This window comes from Bos taurus, chromosome 9 (assembly GCF_002263795.3).
Source record: "Bos taurus isolate L1 Dominette 01449 registration number 42190680 breed Hereford chromosome 9, ARS-UCD2.0, whole genome shotgun sequence".
Classification (NCBI taxonomy): domain Eukaryota; kingdom Metazoa; phylum Chordata; class Mammalia; order Artiodactyla; family Bovidae; genus Bos; species Bos taurus.
The window spans coordinates 21,569,872-21,587,772 of record NC_037336.1 but is presented as its reverse complement, the minus strand read 5'-3'; the positions used below and the strand labels follow the sequence as shown (position 1 = coordinate 21,587,772).

The following is a 17,901-nucleotide window of genomic DNA, read 5'->3' as shown; positions in this document are numbered from 1 at the left end:
GGGAAGAGATGCACGCCCTCCCATAGCATGCCCACCATGTTGCTACAATGGAGTTACATAACTGCAAAGGCATAGATAATACTCAAGTAGAATAAAATAAGTGGGATGTGATGTTTTGAGTATTTATGACCTTTATTTTTGATACAATTTATTGAATTCTAAGTTTATAAAATCTGATTTTTAATGATAGGTAGGTTTAACAACTGACTTTCTAAATTCCTGAAATATTAACAATTAAATAAGCTGGCTCCAGCACACCCCTGCTGAAAGATGTTAAAAACACCTGAAGGTTATAGTTATAAAAATAACAGCTCCCATACATTTAGTGCTCACTAGATCCCAGGTATTGTTCTATGTACTTTAGATTCACAATCTTATGTATTCCTCACAATGTCTCTGAGGTAGGTATTGTTATTATTTGTATCTAAGGTACAGATGGAGAAATGGAACCAAAAGAATTTATTTAAGTTCATAAAAGTACAAACTACCTTTCCTAAAGAGAGAGATATTTTGTCACAAATATATTATGACCATAAAGATGAAATCAATATTCAGATGAGACTCAGAATTCAGTAATGAGAAAAATAGCTTTACTGGAGGTATGAATACAGATATAAGGCTGTTTAATAGAGGGAGGCATACATGGTGCCTGGCAAAGAAGAATGAGAGCTTGCTGATGTCCCAGCTGAGATGAGAATGACTGGTTATGATAAGAAGATATTACCGGCAACAAGGGGTGTGCACTTCAGGGTATATACTTGGAGGGGTAAGTTGTTTGGTGTGATTGGAGTGGAGGTAAGTATAAGTAAGTGATAGTAGTGGAGATAGGAAATTAATGTGGAGCAGAAAAATTGAAGAAAAGGTTCTTTTGTCATCAAGAGTTTTTTGTTTTTTAATTAATTTATTTTTAATTGAAGGATATTGCTTTACAGATTTTTGTTGTTTTCTGTCAAACAGATGTGATGGGGAGGGAGATGGGAAGGAGGTTCAAAAGGGAGGGAATATATGTATATCTATGACTGATTGTGTTGGATCATAAAAAAAGTAAGAGTTCCAGAAAAACATCTACTTCTGCTTTATTGACTACGCCAAAGCCTTTGACTGTGTGGATCACAACAAACTGTGGAAAATTCTTCAAGAGATGGAAATACCAGACCACCTGATTTGCCTCCTAAGAAAACTGTATGCAGGTCAAGAAGCAACAATTAGAATTGGACATGGAACAACAGGCTGGTTCCAAATTGGGAAAGGAGTACGTCTAGGCTATATATTGTCACCCTGCTTATTTAACTTATATGCAGAGTACATCATGTGAAATGTTGGGCTGGATGAAGTGCAAGCTGGAATCAAGATTCCTGGGAGAAATATTGATAACCTCAGATATGCAGATGACACCACCCTTATGGCAGAAAATGAAGAAGAACTAAAGAGCCTCTTGATGAAAGTGAAAGAGGAGAGTGAAAAAGTTGGCTTAAAGCTCAACACTCAGAAAGCTGAGATCATGGCATCCAGTCCCATCACTTCATGGCAAATAGATGGGGAAACAGTGGAAACAGTGTCAGACTTTATTTTTCTGGGCTCCAAAATCACTGCGGATGGTGATTGCAGCCATGAAATTAAAAGATGCTTGCTCCTTGGAAGGAAAGTTATGACTAACCTAGACAGCATATTAAAAAGCAGAGACATTACTTTGTCAACAAAGGTCCATCTAGTCAAGGCTATGGTTTTTCCAGTAGTCGTGTATGGATGTGAGAGTTGGACTATAAAGAAAGCTGAGCACTGAAGAATTGATGTTTTTGAACTGTGGTGTTGGAGAAGACTCTTGAGACTCCCTTGGATTGCAAGGAGATCCCACCCATTCGTCCTAAAGGAAATCAGTCCTGAATATTCATTGGAAGGACTGGTGTTGAAGCTTAAGCTTCAATACTTTGGCCACCTGATGTGAAGAACTGACTCTTGGAAAAGACCCTGATGCTGGGAAAGATTGAGTGTGGGAGGAAAGGGGGACGACAGAGTATGAGATGGTTGGATGGCATCAATGACTCAATGGACATGAGTTTGAGTAAACTCTGGGAGTTGGTGATGGACAGGGAGGCCCGGCATGCTTCAGTCCATGGGGTGCAAAGAGTCAGACATGACTGAGTGACTGAACTTAACTGAACATTTAAGTCAGTAGACTATAAGTAAAGTAGACTGGCCTTCATGATAACAATAAGAATGGGTCTTGTCCAATTAGTTGAAGGTCTTAAGAAAAAGAGAGACTTATCCCAAGGGAGAGGGAATTCTGCCAACAAACTGCCTTCATATTTGAACTGAAACTCTAGCCTGATCTCCAGTCTGCTGTCCTACTGCTATGATCTGAATGTTTGTGAACTCCTCAAATTCTTATATTGATATCTTAATCCCCAAAGATGAAGGTATTAGGAAGTGGGTACTTTGGGAGGTGCTTAACTCATGAGGGTGGAGCCCTTATGGATGGTGTTAGTGCCTTATAAAAGAAGCCCCACACAGAGATGTGGATGGACCTAGAGTCATCATACAGAGTGAAGTCAGAAGGAGAACAAATATCATATAATATCATTTATGTGTGGAATCTAGAAAAACGTTACAGCTGACTTTATTTGCAAAGCAGAAATAAAGACACAGACAGAATACAAACATGGATACCAAGGGGTGGGTAAGGGGATAGATGAATTGGGATATTGAGACTGATATACATGCACTATTGATCAGTTCAGTTCAGTTCAGTTCAGTCGCTCAGTCATGTCTGACTCTTTGCAACCCCATGAATTGCGGCATGCCAGGCCTCCCTGTCCATCACCGACTCCTGGAGTTCACTCAAACTCATATCCATCGGGTTAGTGATGCCATCCAGCCATCTCATTCTCTGTCGTCCCCTTCTCCTCCTGCCCCCAATTCCTCCCAGCATCAGAGTCTTTTCCAATGAGTCAGCTCTTCACATGAAGTGGCCAAAGTACTGGAGTTTCAGCTTTAGCATCATTCCTTCCAAAGAAATCCCAGGGCTGATCTCCTTCAGAATGGAGAGAAGACTCTCAAGAGTCTTCTCCAACACAGTTCAAAAGCATCAATTCTTTGGTGCTCAGCTTTCTTCACAGTCCAACTCTCACATCCATACATGACTACTGGAAAAACCATACCCTTGACTAGATGGACCTTTGTGTGATACTATGTATAAAATAGATAACTAATGAGAACCTACTATATAGCACAGGGGACTCTACTTAACGCTCTGTGGTGACCTAAATGGGAAGAAAATGCAAAGAGGGCATATATGTATTTGTATACACAATTCACTTTGCTGTACAGCAGAAACTAACACAACATTGTAAAGCAACTATACTCCAATAAAAAATTAAAAAACAAAAGAAGCCCAACCCAGATTACTAGCCCTCTCTACTCTGTGAGGACACAGTAAGAAGATACCTGCTATGAACCAGGAAGAGGCCTTCATAAGAATACATCCACACTGGTACCTTAATCTTGGACTTCCCAGCCTCTAAAACCACAAGAAACACATTTCTGTTGTTTATACATTACCTAGTATGTGACATTTTGTTACAGCAACTTAAATGAACTAAAATGCTTACTCTTCAGATGTTGGACATGCCAGCCTCAACAACTGCATGAGCAAATTTCTTAAAAATAGATCTCTCTTTCTCTATCCATCCACCCCTCCCCACATTCTACTGATTCTATTTTCCTGGAGAACCCTAAAACAATAGGCAGTGGGAGCCAGTATAGAAAATTAGGAACAGGGACTTCCTTGGCAGTCCAGTAGCTAAGACCTCATGCTCTCAATGTAGGGGGCTTAAGCTTGACCGCTGGTTGGGGAACTAGATTCTACATGCTGCAAATAACACCCAGTGGAGCCAAATAAATAAATAAATATTTTAAAAAGAAAATATTATGGACAGACAAGTAAACTTTTGAGGTAAGAATTAAAAAGTAAAGAAGCTCCAGGTGGCCATAATTTAACAGAAATAAAGTCACTGCAATTGAGGAAACTGAGGAGAGTACATTATTGGTTGGGCCATTGTTCAGAAGCTATAACGTACAGACTAGAAAAGAGAAAATGGTAAGTTTGTGTCCTGAGACTGTGTTATGTGACTTGGAGAAGTTGACAAGGAAAATGGAGACAGATGGAAATCTAGATGATGTGACCTCACATACAAGAGGGATTTTCAGCGATGGTGATGGATCAGTGGTCTGGAAAGAGCTTGGTGATTTCAAAAAGATGCACATTTTAGGCAAATTGCCCTACCTGGCAACTCAGGCTGGTTGTGAGCCCTCATTTTCCATTCCTGAACTCATGTTGGGTGAAGTCTTGCAATTTTCAGCCGAGCGCTGACAGTCACTTCCACCCAGGGAGCTCCTGTCCAGGTTGGATGGTGCCTCAGACACAGGATTCTTGTATTTTAGTCTCAGAATTCCCTGACCCGGAGTGCACCTCTTCCCAATGACTCCCAGGCCCACAGTGGAGCACGATTCCACACATCCTACAACAAGAGGTATATCATCAAGACCACCACGAGTGAAGATGTGGCTAAAATGCACAACATCCTGAAGAAATACCACCAGAGAGAAGAAATCCAGCTCCACCCACCAGAACACCAACACAAGCTTCCCTAACCAAGAAACCTTCCAAGCCACCTGAACAAACCCACACACAGCAAGGAAACTCCACAATAAAGAGAACTCCACAAACTGCCAGAATACAGAAAGGACACCCCAAACTCAGCAGTATAAACAAGATGAAGAGACAGAGGAATACCCAGCAGGTAGAGGAACAGGACAAATGCCCACCAAACCAAACAAAAGAGGAAGAGATAGGGAATCTACCTGATAAAGAATTCTGAATAATGATAGTGAAAATGATCCAAAATCTTGAAATCAAAATGGAATCACAGATAAATAGCCTGGAGACAAGGATTGAGAAGATGCAAGAAAGGTTTAACAAGGACCTAGAAGAAATAAAAAAGAGTCAATATATAATGAATAATGCAATAAATGAGATCAAAAACACTCTGGAGGCAACAAATAGAATAACAGACGCAGAGGATAAGATTAGTGAATTAGAAGATAGAATGGTAGAAATAAATGAATCGGAGAGGAAAAAAGAAAAACGAATTAAAAGAAATGAGAACAATCTCAGAGACCTCCAGGACAATATTAAACGCTACAACATTTGAATCATAGGAGTCCCAGAAGAAGAAGACAAAAAGAATGATCATGAGAAAATACTTGAGGAGATAATAGTTGAAAACTTCCCTAAAATGGGGAAGGAAATAATCACTGAAGTCCAAGAAACCCAGAGAGTCCCAAACAGGATAAACCCAAGGTGAAACACCCCAAGACACATATTAATCAAATTAACAAAGATCAAACACAAAGAACAAATATTAAAAGCAGCAAGGGAAAAACAACAAATATCACACAAGGGAATTCCCATAAGGATAACAGCTGATCTTTCAATAGAAACTGGACCAAGAAGAAATAGAAAATCTTAACAGACCCATCACAAGCACGGAAATTGAAACTGTAATCAGAAATCTTCCAGCAAACAAAAGCCCAGGTCCAGACAGCTTCACAGATGAATTCTACCAAAAATTTAGAGAAGAGCTAACATCTATCCTACTCAAACTCTTCCAGAAAATTGCAGAGGAAGGTAAACTTCCAAACTCGTTCAATGAGGCCACCATCACCCTAATACCAAAACCTGACAAAGATGCCACAAAAAAAGAAAACTACAGGCCAATATCACTGATGAACATAGATGCAAAATTCCTTAACAAAATTCTATCAATCAGAATCCAACAAGACATTAAAAAGATCATACGCCATGACCAAGTGGGCTTTATCCCAGGGATGCAAGGATTCTTCAATATCCGCAAATCAATCAATGTAATACACCACATTAACAAATTGAAAAATAAAAGCCATATGATTATCTCAATAGATGCCGAGAAAGCCTTTGACAAAACTCAACATCCATTTATGATAAAAACTCTCCAGAAAGCAGGAATAGAAGGAACATACCTCAACATAATAAAATCTATATATGACAAACCCATAGCAAACATTATCCTCAATGGTGAAAAACTGAAAGTATTTCCCCTAAAGTCAGGAACAAAACAAGGGTGCCCACTTTTACCATTACTATTCAACATAGTTTTGGAAGTTTTGGTCACAGCAATCAGAGCAGAAAAAGAAATAAAAGGAATCCAAATTGGAAAACCCTAAAGACTCCACCAGAAAATTACTAGAGCTAATCAATGAATATAGTAAAGTTGCAGGATATAAAATCAACACACAGAAATCCCTTGCATTCCTATACACTAATAATGAGAAAATAGAAAGAGAAATTAAGGAAACAATTAAATTCACCATTGTAACGAAAAGAATAAAATACTTAGGAATATATCTACCTAAAGAAACTAAAGACCTATATATAGAAAACTATAAAACACTGGTGAAAGAAATCAAAGAGGACACTAATAGATGGAGAAATATACCATGTTCATGGATCGGAAGAATCAATATAGTGAAAATGAGTATACTACCCAAAGCAATTTATAGATTCAATTCAATCCCTATCAAGCTATCAACAGTATTCTTCACAGAGCTAAAACAAATAATTTCACAATTTGTATGGAAATACAAAAAACCTCGAATAGCCAAAGCAATCTTGACAAAAAAGAATGGAACTGGAGGAATCAACCTTCCTGACTTCAGACTCTACTGCAAAGCCACAGTCATCAAGACAGTATGGTACTGGCACAAAGACAGAAATATAGATCAATGGAACAAAATAGAAAGCCCAGAGATAACCCACACACCTATGGACACCTTATCTTAGACAAAGGCAGCAAGAATATACAATGGAGAAAAGACAATCGCTTTAACAAGTGGTGCTGGGAAAACTGGTCAACCACTTGCAAAAGAATGAAACTAGAACACTTTCTAACACCATACACAAAAATAAACTCAAAATGGATTAAAGATCTAAACGTTAAGACCAGAAACTATAAAACTCCTAGAGGAGAACATAGGCAAAACACTCTCCGACATACATCACAGCAGGATCCTCTATGACCCACCTCCCAGAATATTGGAAATAAAAGCAAAAATAAACAAATGGGACCTAATTAAACTTAAAAGCTTCTGCACAACAAAGGAAACTATAAGCAAGGTGAAAAGACAGCCTTCAGAATGGGAGAAAATAATAGCAAATGAAGCAACTGACAAACAACTAATCTCAAAAACATACAAGCAACTCCTACAGCTCAATTCCAGAAAAATAAACAACCCAATCAAAAAATGGGCCAAAGAACTAAACAGACATTTCTCCAAAGAAGACATACAGATGGCTAACAAACACATGAAAAGATGCCCAACATCACTCATTATTAGAGAAATGCAAATCAAAACCACAATGAGGTACCATTTCACGCCAGTCAGAATGGCTGTTATCCAAAAGTCTACAAGCAATAAATGCTGGAGAGGGTGTGGAGAAAAGGGAACCCTCTTACACTGTTGGTGGGAATGCAAACTAGTATAGCCACTATGGAGAACAGTGTGGAGATTCCTTAAAAAACTGGAAATAGAACTGCCTTATGACCCAGCAATCCCACTGCTGGGCATACACACTGAGGAAACCAGAATTGAAAGAGACACGTGTACCCCAATGTTCATCACAGCACTGTTTATAATAGCCAGGACATGGAAGCAACCTAGGTGTCCATCAGCAGATGAATGGATAAGCAAGCTGTGGTACATATACACAATGGAGTATTACCCAGCCATTAAAAAGAATGCATTTGAATCAGTTCTAACGAGGTGGATGAAACTGGAGCCTATTATACAGAGTGAAGTAAGCCAGAAAGAAAAACACCAATACAGTATACTAACACATATATATGGAATTTAGAAAGATGGTAACGATAACCCTGTATGTGAGACAGCAAAAGAGTCACAGATGTATAGAACAGTCTTTTGGACTCTGTGGGAGAGGGAGAGGGTGGGATGATTTGGGAGAATGGCATTGAAACATGTATAATATCATATATGAAACGAGTCACCAGTCCAGGTTTGATGCATGATACTGGATGCCTGGGGTTGGTGCACTGGGATGACCCAGAGGGATGGTACCTGGGAGGGGGGAGGGAGGAGGGTTCAGGATGGGGAACACATGTATACCTGTGGTGGATTCATGTTGATATATGGCAAAACCAATACAATGTTGTAAAGTTAAAAAATAAAATAAAATGTAAAAAAGATGCACATTTTAGAAACTGAATATGGAAGAGAATGTTACCTTATTAAGAGAGATTGCAAGGGAACTGATACCAATGGCCACAAATTTGCCTATTTATTGGAGCAGCTCCAGAATTTAATATAGAGTAGGTTCAATGGCAACAAAATGGCTGGAAGGTAAACAGTGGAGTGATCTGGAAGCTGAATTTGCATAACAAGCAGTGTTTTTACTTCATATGTATGTTTTATGTCAATATGAATAGCAAAGCTTTCTAAAGATGCTTATATCCACACTGCTTAAATTTGAGAAAGCATCAACCTTCTAGAGATTAGTATATTGCTGGAGCTACAGAAGCACTGATGGAAATCCCTGGGATCAACTGCCCATTCCCATCAACTCCTTGGTATCACTGAAAACAGATGTGACTGCCTTTGCCTTGATGTGTGATGGGTGATAAGAAATGGTGTGGATGGTACAACCTCCTGGCCACTTTAGCTTCTTCTGACCCTTTGCATAGTTCTGGTTTCTAGTGACTGAACTTGCCAGAAGTTTTTAGAGCCTGAGAGCTACTCAAAGCAAGGGTATGGGTTTGCTTTAGCATCCTTAAAATTGACCTTTTGGGTTGTTTTCAAGTTCCTTTCACATCTCAGCTTCTTTTAGTCTAAAGCTCTTTTTTAACAATAGTTTCAATTTGCTTTGAAAGAAGTGGTGACAAAAATATTCTGGGAACTCCAGGACACCTGATGCTATGACTCAGTCCCTAGTGTTAAACTATCTTTTTCACTGGCTTTGGAGGGGTGATTAGCCCTGAATGAGAGATATCATCGAAGTGTTGTCCATTATGGGGGGTGTATCCCAGAAGATCATATTTAAAAACCCTTCTAATTAATTCATATATCACTGTTGTGAATTACTAAAATAAGACCCAAGAGTCTGCTGTAAGAAATTCAGCAAATCAATCAACATATAATTGCTGAGCTCCTATACAAGGTTTCTATAAATGTTGTGAAGAATAAAAAGATCTGTTAGGATCCTTATTCAGACTAATAGGGGAGGAAAAGAATGACATATGAAGAAGCAAAAATAAATAAATACACAAATAATAAAAATAAATAAACATATCAAGCAGCATATGACAATTATTGTTAAGAAACTGAAGAGATGGTTATGGGTTGTGGACTTGGGAATTGCCCGAGAGAATGTGAGAACTGAGAAATTGAAGTATAGGTAGGAATTAAATAAGGTTAGCTAAAGGAGGAGGGCATGGATGAGGGCATGATTATATAAAGTACACAAAGAGAGTTTAGCTCTAGAGTTAATGTAATGAAGTTTGAACTTTATCCTGTCTAAACTGGAAACCCGTTGAAAAGTTAGTATGTAGAAAGAAATATGGAAGTGAGAGTTTAGGCATATCAGGCAAATGGTGGAGTGACTAATATAGTTGCAGTTAGGATATTCTTGCCAAATATCCTGAATTTGATGTTTGGCTCTGCCATTTGTAAGCTGAATGACTTTTGACCAGTTACTCATATCTCTAAAGCTGAATTTCTTATCCAAAAAAAATTTTTAAGGGATAATAATAGCATCTTTCTCATCATGTTTTTATAAAGGGTAAAACACTTGGCACAGTGTCTGGACCAGAGAAAGTGACAATATAAATAATGACAATCATTACATTGCTGGCAAGAAACTTTTGAAAACAAATGATGGAAGTGGAGAAAAAACTGAATGGAAGGAAAAATGAAGAGCTGGCAAGACTAGTCTGGATGCAGGAAGTAAAAGAGAATGCCATATCAAAGTGGATTCTGGGTTTGGGGCCTGAGAAAACAGGAGGTACCACTAGTATTCATGAAAAATAATGCTAGTAGGAGGGATGCAAGTAACTTCTTCACTGTACTCACTGTCTCTGGAGAGGGACTGGAATTCTCCCCAAGACCACGTCAGACATAGGCATGGCTGCATAATCATCTCAGGAACTGGACTGGAACAGAAAACTGAGACTTTAAGGACTATGAAGGAGGATCATGTGTTGGAAGACATGGTAGAATAATAGGTGAAGAATGAGAAAGAGAAATAATAGAAACACAGACACTAGAATTAAGTATGAATAAAGGAACTGAGGAGCTTTCCAGGGGGCTCAGTGGGTGAAGAATCTACTTGCAATGCAGGAGACATGGGTTCGATCTCTGAACCAAGAAGATCCCCTGGAGCAGGGCATGGCAACCCACTCCAGTATTACTGCCTGGAGAATCCTATGGACAGAGGAGCCTGGGGGGCTACAGTCTGTCTGTTAGTTGCTCAGTCATGCCGGACTCTTTACGACCCCATGGACTGCAGCCCACCAGGCTCCTCGGTCCATGGGATTTTCCAGGCAAGGATACTGGAGTGGTTTGCCATTTCCTTTTCCAGGGCTACAGTCTATAGGACTGTAAAGAGTCAGACACGACTGAAGCAACTGAATACACACTCACGCAAAGGAACCAGGCACCAGGAGGAAACTTAAACCTAGAACTGGAACTGAAATTGAATAACAGATCAGGATTATTTCCTAAGGCAAAACCTTTGCTCTTGTTTTTTTCTTTTAAAAGAACTTATCAATTTTTAGTAAATATTCAATGTATTGTGAAACATTTATAAAATATGTATAGGTATAAGAAATATCATAGTCAGAGAAGCAGCCAGGTTTTATGGAGTTTTTAGGGCATTCTTTAAATAAAAGAAGACACAACCAAGAACACAAAATTTGATACAAAATTGTTTTAGACAAGGACTTTCCTGGTGGTCCAATGGCTAAGGCTTCATGCTCCCAATGCAGGGGGAGCTGGGTTCGATCCCTAGACAGGGAACTAGATCCCACATGCCACAACTAAAAAGAATAAGAGATTCTGTGTGCTGCAATTAATATCTGGTGCAGCCAAATAAATATATTTTTTAAAGTATTATATATAAATAGATATAATTAGAAGTAAAAAGGGCACTTCTTCAAAATTAAAAAAATAATTCACAATAAATCACAGAATTTTAAAAAGCACAGTGTTACAAATCCAGAAAAACATATTTATTTAGTGGTTTATTTTTGCTTTATTTTTAGTTGTGTGATGGAGAAATGCATCCCATAACTCCTCCATCATTAAGGGTTTAACTAAAGAGTTTGCTCTAGCTCTGGGTGTGATTTTGATGAGAGACGATTGTGAGGAAAAGAATGAGGAGGCAATGGTAGGAGGTGGGGCAGCCCTCAGATTGCTTCCTTTCAGTGCCAATCAAACAACACAACTTGGCACTGTGGCTGAGATTTAGCCTGAACCGTGCAATGCTTCTGCCTAGAAATCCATCCCCTTCAGAGTTAGTCAAGCCATGCTTTTGTATTTGCCCACCATGCTGAATTGTGATGTACAGTGAGATGAAGAAGCATGGGTGGGGAGTAGAGGAAGGAGGGAAAAATTAGGGGTTGGGGGGAGGTGGTCACAGGGTGGAATCTTTAATGATAAAACCTTTCCTTCTGGAAGTCCCAAATAGATAGCAGTGAAAACAGATAGATTTTGTAACCAGAATGTATTTATGTATATTTTGGTAATTTAAAGATAGGGCTTCCCAGGTGGTGCTGGTGGTAAAGAATCCAGCTGCCAATGCAAGAGATATAAGAGACATGGGGTGCGATTCCTAGGTTGGGAAGATCCCCTGGAGAAGGGCATGGCAACCGACTCTAGTTCTTACCTGGAGAATCCCATGGAGCCCAGTGGGCTATAGTCCCTAGAGTTGAAAAGAGTTGGACACAACTGAAGCAACTTAGCATGCACACAGGTAATTTAAAATGATAGATAAATGTATCTATTTATCGATTTGTCCATATATACAATGGAATACTACTCAGCCACAAAAAAGAGTGAAATTTTTGCCATTTGCAGCAACATGGATGGACCCGGAGGCATTATGCTGGGTGAAATAAATCAGACAGAGAACAACAAATGCTGTATTCACTTGCATGTGGAATCTAAGAAATACAACAAACTAATGAATATAAAACAAAAGATGCAGACCCACAGATATAGAGAACAAACTAGTGGTTACCAGTGGAGAGCAAGATTATGCAATAGAGAGGTGGGGGAGTGGGAGGCACAAACTATTGTGTGTAAGACAGGCTAACAGGAAGTATTGTATGACACAGGGAATATAGCCAGTATTTTATAATAACTATAAATTAAGTATGACCTTTAAAACTGTGAATCACTATATTATACAGTATATCATACTTTGCATTGATCAATTTTTTTTGTGAAAAGAAACAAAGGAATACACACACACACAGAGATGCCCACATAAAACCATGTGGAAAGATATACATGAGGCTATTTTTTAAGTTACACTAGGGGAGTAGGTTTGGTATGGGAAAATGAGAAAGTTTTTACTTTTTTACTTAAGCCAGCTGTTTTACTGTTTACTATTTACAATGAATATCTATTTTATTGAAACAAAATTTTAAGACTATATATATAGTATATACTATATATAACCAGACACATGTAGAGTAGTGGCTAAGACCAGTTAAGCTGGAGAAACTATCAGGTATTCTCTTCTTGTAGCATCGTTATCAGCTGCTCAGGGAAGAATATTCTATTTCATCATAACTTATGATAAACTTACCATGAAATGTGTTGTATGAAAGGAGAGAATGTTGGCACTCCCCTTGATAAGGATGGAAGAGACTCTCGGACCTAACAATATGCGTACGGTTAAGGCATTGCCACCTACTTTGTGGCATCTAACCACTGTTGGGCTCCCCTGGTGGCTCAGCTGGTGAAGAATCTACCTGCAATGTGGGAGACCTGGGTTCTATCCTTGGGCTGGGGAGATCCCCTGAAGAAGGGATCTTGTATGTATGTGAGAGTTGGACTGTGAAGAAGGCTGAGCACTGAAGAATTGATGCTTTTGAACTGTGGTGTTGGAGAAGTTTCTTGAGAGTTCTCTGGACTGCAAGGAGATCCAACCAGTTCATCCTAAAGGAGATTAGTCCTAAGTGTTCATTGGAAGGACTGATGTTGAAGCTGAAACTCCAATACTCTGGCCACCTGATGTGAAGAGCTGACTCATTTGAAAAGACCCTGATGCTGGGAAAGATTGAGGGCAGTAGGAGAAGGGAACGACAGAGGATGAGATGATTGGATGGCATCGCCAACTCAATGGACATGAGTTTGGGTAGGCTGCAGGAGTTGGTGATGGACAGGGAGGCCTGGTGTGCTATGGTTTATGGGGTCGTAAAGAGTTGGACACGACTGAGTGACTGAACTGAACTGAACCCACTCCAGTATTCTGGCCTGGAGAATTCCATGGACTGTATAGTCCATGGGTTTGCAAAGAGTCAGACACAACTGAGTGACTTTCACTTTTACTTCTGTGAACTAAAACTTTAGATTAAAAATCAAAACAAAACCTGGGCAAAGAATCTGTTCTACTTCTTGTCATTTAGATCATCAATCATACAGTAGTTAAATCCCAGCAATTGGCATCATATTAATCAGATCACGATGGCTAGCTTTTTCTTATCTTTTACTCTCTCGTTTTCTGATTTCTTTTCCAGTTCTTATTTAGCCCTAATTATTTGATAGCTTTTTCAATGAGCAACATTGAAATCTCCAGTCTTATTGAAAATGAATTATACTATGAAACAGTCAGAACAGTGATATTACAATGCTCCTCTTTATATATTTAAAGATTTTCTGAACAATATTAACTATAGCCTGTAACTTTAAGTCACATGTAGTCAGTCCTGAAAATGGAGATGTGCAAGTGGGTTCTAGATAATAATTCAGAGTGCTGAATGGTGCTAAAAATTTCCCGAGGGGTCAAAAAGCTCTCTTTGGGTTATTAGGGAAAGAAAACAGACTATTGTATGCACAAGGGATTTGGGAATGAAAGGTACTATAGAAATAATAGGACTAATTGTTATTACTTTATTAATTGTTATTCTGTTTTGATTTATTGCTTTCTATTTCAAGTCTTCAAAGATTTCAATTTTATAGAATTTTATGTAATTTCTTTTCTTAAAATCTTCACTTAATATCAATGATATTTTTCACCCCACTTCCTCTGATAGTTCAGTGCTTAGAAACCATATGACATTATAAGACAATAAAAATAATTTTCTGAGGTAAAATTTACTTTAAAGACAATGGTATGGCTTATAGTATACCTACCATTTTTGTGTTAGATGAAGAAAAATATATAACACATGTAGACAGACATGCTGCTGCAGCTTAGTTGCTCAGTCGTGTCTTACTCTGTGTGACCGCATGGACTACAGCCCACCAGGCTCCTCTGTCCATGGAATTCTCTAGGCAAGAATACTGGAGTGGGTTGCCTTGCCCTCCTCATAGACAGACACATATATTTATATAAATAAAAGCTTATTTTTAAATTTGACTACAAAGTAATGTATCCTCATGATGGGTAATTTGGAAAACAAACAAAAGTATAAGTAAGAAAATATTTTAAACATTTCTAAATATATCAATTAAACAAGTCCTTAATAGTTCAGTATATTTTCTTCCAATTTTTTCTTTTAAATATTTGTGTACACACATGAACATTCCATATCTTTTCAAAATTGGGATCATATTCTTTTTTTAGGGGAGGGGAATGCCATGTCCCATGACTTTCAGGATCTTAGCTCCCCAACCAAGGATTGAACCTAGACCTGGACAGTGAAAGCTCTGAGTTCTAACCACTGGACTGCCAGGGGATTTCTGAGGTCATATTCTAGCTATCATTTTATACCTATTCTTTAAACCCATTCTGAGCATTTTTTTTTCATGAGATTAAGCATTATTTGTAAAAAATATGTTTAATGAACATATAATAGTCATCACATGGCTGTATTAAAATATCTATAAACATTTCATATTGTGTCAGTTGAGGTTCTGAAAGGAAGCAGGTGACCCAGTCAACTGATGCACTGGCTAGAATTAATAAAGGGATGCTTTGCAAGTGAGAGTTCAGGGCCAGGGACACCAAGAAGGGATGGCAAAGTACCCAGGAGCCATGCCACACAAGCCTGAAGAGGGAGAGGGAAGCATGGTTACCAGGATCTGAAGAGCTGCAGCCATCAGAAAGGGTCTCCAGATAGAAGCTTTGGTGGAGAACTCAGCTGCTCCCAACCCCAGCCTGGCAGGGGCTTGTGAAGTCAGTGCTCCAATTTCTCTCTGTTTCTACCTTCCAATCTCATGCTTCTGCTTACCACTGACCAAACCCAACCAGAAATCAAAGAGCAAGAGAATCAGCTGATGTTGAGAACAGAGACCTCGGTCACTGCCCCGGGACAAGAGTGGGAAAAGGTGGACAATATATCTGAACTGGCAAATATTCAGCATACTTATAGTTTTCAGTTTTCCCCCATCCCCACCTTTTCACTATTAGAGCAATAGACAGAAAGAAAGTCAGGTTGCTAAGTAGTGTCCAACTCTTTGCAACCCCATGGACTGTAGCCTACCAGGCTCCTCCATCCATGGAATTTTCCAGGCAAGAGTACTGGAGTGGGTTGCCATTTCCTCCTCCAGGGGATCTTTCTGACCCAGGAATTGAACCCAGATTTCCCACTTTGCAGGCAGACATTTTACCATCTGAGCCACCAGGGAAGCCAGAGCTTAGAGCAATAAGGCTGTGAGAAATACATTTGCAGGCTTGTTCTTCAGTTCTTTTAGATAAGTATCCTGAGAATGATCCATCAGACTGCCCTATCGATGATATGATAATGGAAAAGTAAATTTGAATCAGGCATCCCATGCATGACTAAAATCATGTCACTTAATCAAGAATCAATTGTCCTTGTTTTGCTCCATGCTGCTGCTGCTGCTAAGTCGCTTCAGTCGTGTCCAGCTCTGTGCGAACCCATAGATGGCAGCCCACCAGGCTTCCCCATCCCTGGGATTCTCCAGGCAAGAACACTGGAGTGAGTTGCCATTTCCTTCTCCAGTGCATGAAAGTGAAAAGTGAAAGTGAAGTCGCTCAGTCGTGTCCGACTCTTAGCGACCCCATGGACTGCAGCCTACCAGGCTCCTCCGCCCAAGGAATTTTCCAGACAAGAGTACTGGAGTGGGGTGCCATTGCCTTCTCTGGTTTTGCTCCATAGCTGATATTAATAGGACTCACAGCATAGGATTTTTTGGTTTCCTATGTAGGCGCACATCCCATGCTGCCAAACCCAAGTGGCATCTTATATTAGCAAAATGAGGCAAAGTCACAGACCACTGACCTCAAACCATCCATTTCAGAACTCTCTATTTCTGCCATTCAACAGAAAACAAGACAAAACCTCCAGGACAACAAAGGGAAGAACTCAGAGTTTTATATCTGTCCCTCATTGTTATTTTTCCTAAAAGGAACTCACTCCCTCCTCGAAGATATCTTCCCAACCCAGGGATCGAACCCAGGTCTCCCTCATTGCAGGCAGATTATTTACTGTATGAGCCATCAGGGAAGCCTAAAAGGAACTCAACATGTAGTTTTAAAGGAAGCCAGATTGCTGGAGAACATTTTAATCTTTATAGCATGGGTTTTTAAAGTGTGGTTGGATTTGGCCTTGCAAGTAGCTTATTCAGCATGTCCGATTCTTTGCAACTCCATGGACTGTAGCCCACTAGGCTCCCCTGTCCATAGGATTTCCCAGGCAAGAATACTGAAGTGAGTTGCCATTTCTTCCTCCAGGGGATCTTCCTGACCCAGGAATATAACCCACATGTCTTGCATCTTCTGTACTGACAGGCAGATTCTTTACTACTGCACCAGCTGGGTAGTTACCCCAATAACTTACTAACAACAACTCAGTTTTATCCAGACATACTAAGAAAGAAGCACATTAAAATGATGACTCAGCCATTCCCTTTTTATAGAATGTTGAATATGGTGGGGATCAAATCCCCTGCAGTTGCATGAAATGCTATTAGCATGAATTTTTATGATCTCTTCTGAAAAACCTTCTGATAGAAAAAATACTATATCAAATTGTCTCTTTCACCATAGGAGAGAAAACCATTTTAACTAAATAAGAGAATATTCTTGTCTTTCCTAATCCATCAAAACAGCTAAGTGCAAGGGACAATTTCTTACCAAGGATTTGAGAAGATGGCAGCATGAAACTTTCACATCCCTCCTGATATATTACCAGGTTTGTGAGCACTGGGAAACTTTTTCTTCCTTAATTTCCTCTCAAGAAGTTCTTTAAAAGGCTGTATACAAATGGGAAGTCTCGAAGATCATTTTGTATATTGTACCTCAAAAAATCAGTACAGTGACAGTGTAGCACTCAGAAACTTGGTGATTTGATTCTCTTATTTTAACTTTTGGAGCTGCTATAACAAAATCACACCAATATTCATGGACAAAATTCAATTTTTATAACAAACCTCTTTATAGAATCAACAGTGTAAGAATCCAGACAAGTTTTATATGGATTTCACATGGGAAATCTGATTTCCTTTCTTTTTCCTTATAAAAATGAATCCTAGTCCCAGTTTGATCCAGTAAATATAATTACTGAGAACTTTACAATGTATTACATGCTTTATGTAAATTTCAATGCTTTTATTTGTATTTTATATACTTAGGGTAATTAAGGACATTCACCAAAGTGAAAG

General features: G+C 39.0%; 1 long non-coding RNA gene and 1 other non-coding gene across 7 annotated transcripts in view; one reads left to right on the top strand and one right to left on the bottom strand.

The window, feature by feature from the left end:
• LOC107132757 (uncharacterized) overlaps nucleotides 1-17,901 on the bottom strand; it is a 254,276-nt gene that overhangs the window by 179,257 nt on the left and 57,118 nt on the right. For 5 of the 6 annotated variants that reach the window (XR_009495973.1, XR_001500953.3, XR_001500952.3 and 2 more), the window contains exon 3: nucleotides 10,177-10,256. The exons of the other annotated variant lie outside the window; for it this stretch is intronic. This is a non-coding gene — a long non-coding RNA (uncharacterized lncRNA). The remainder of the gene's footprint in view (nucleotides 1-10,176; nucleotides 10,257-17,901) is intronic. 6 annotated transcript variants of the gene reach the window in all.
• Nucleotides 12,925-13,050, top strand: LOC112448171 (U6atac minor spliceosomal RNA). The gene has a single exon (XR_003036564.1). It is a non-coding gene; the product is annotated as a U6atac minor spliceosomal RNA (small nuclear RNA).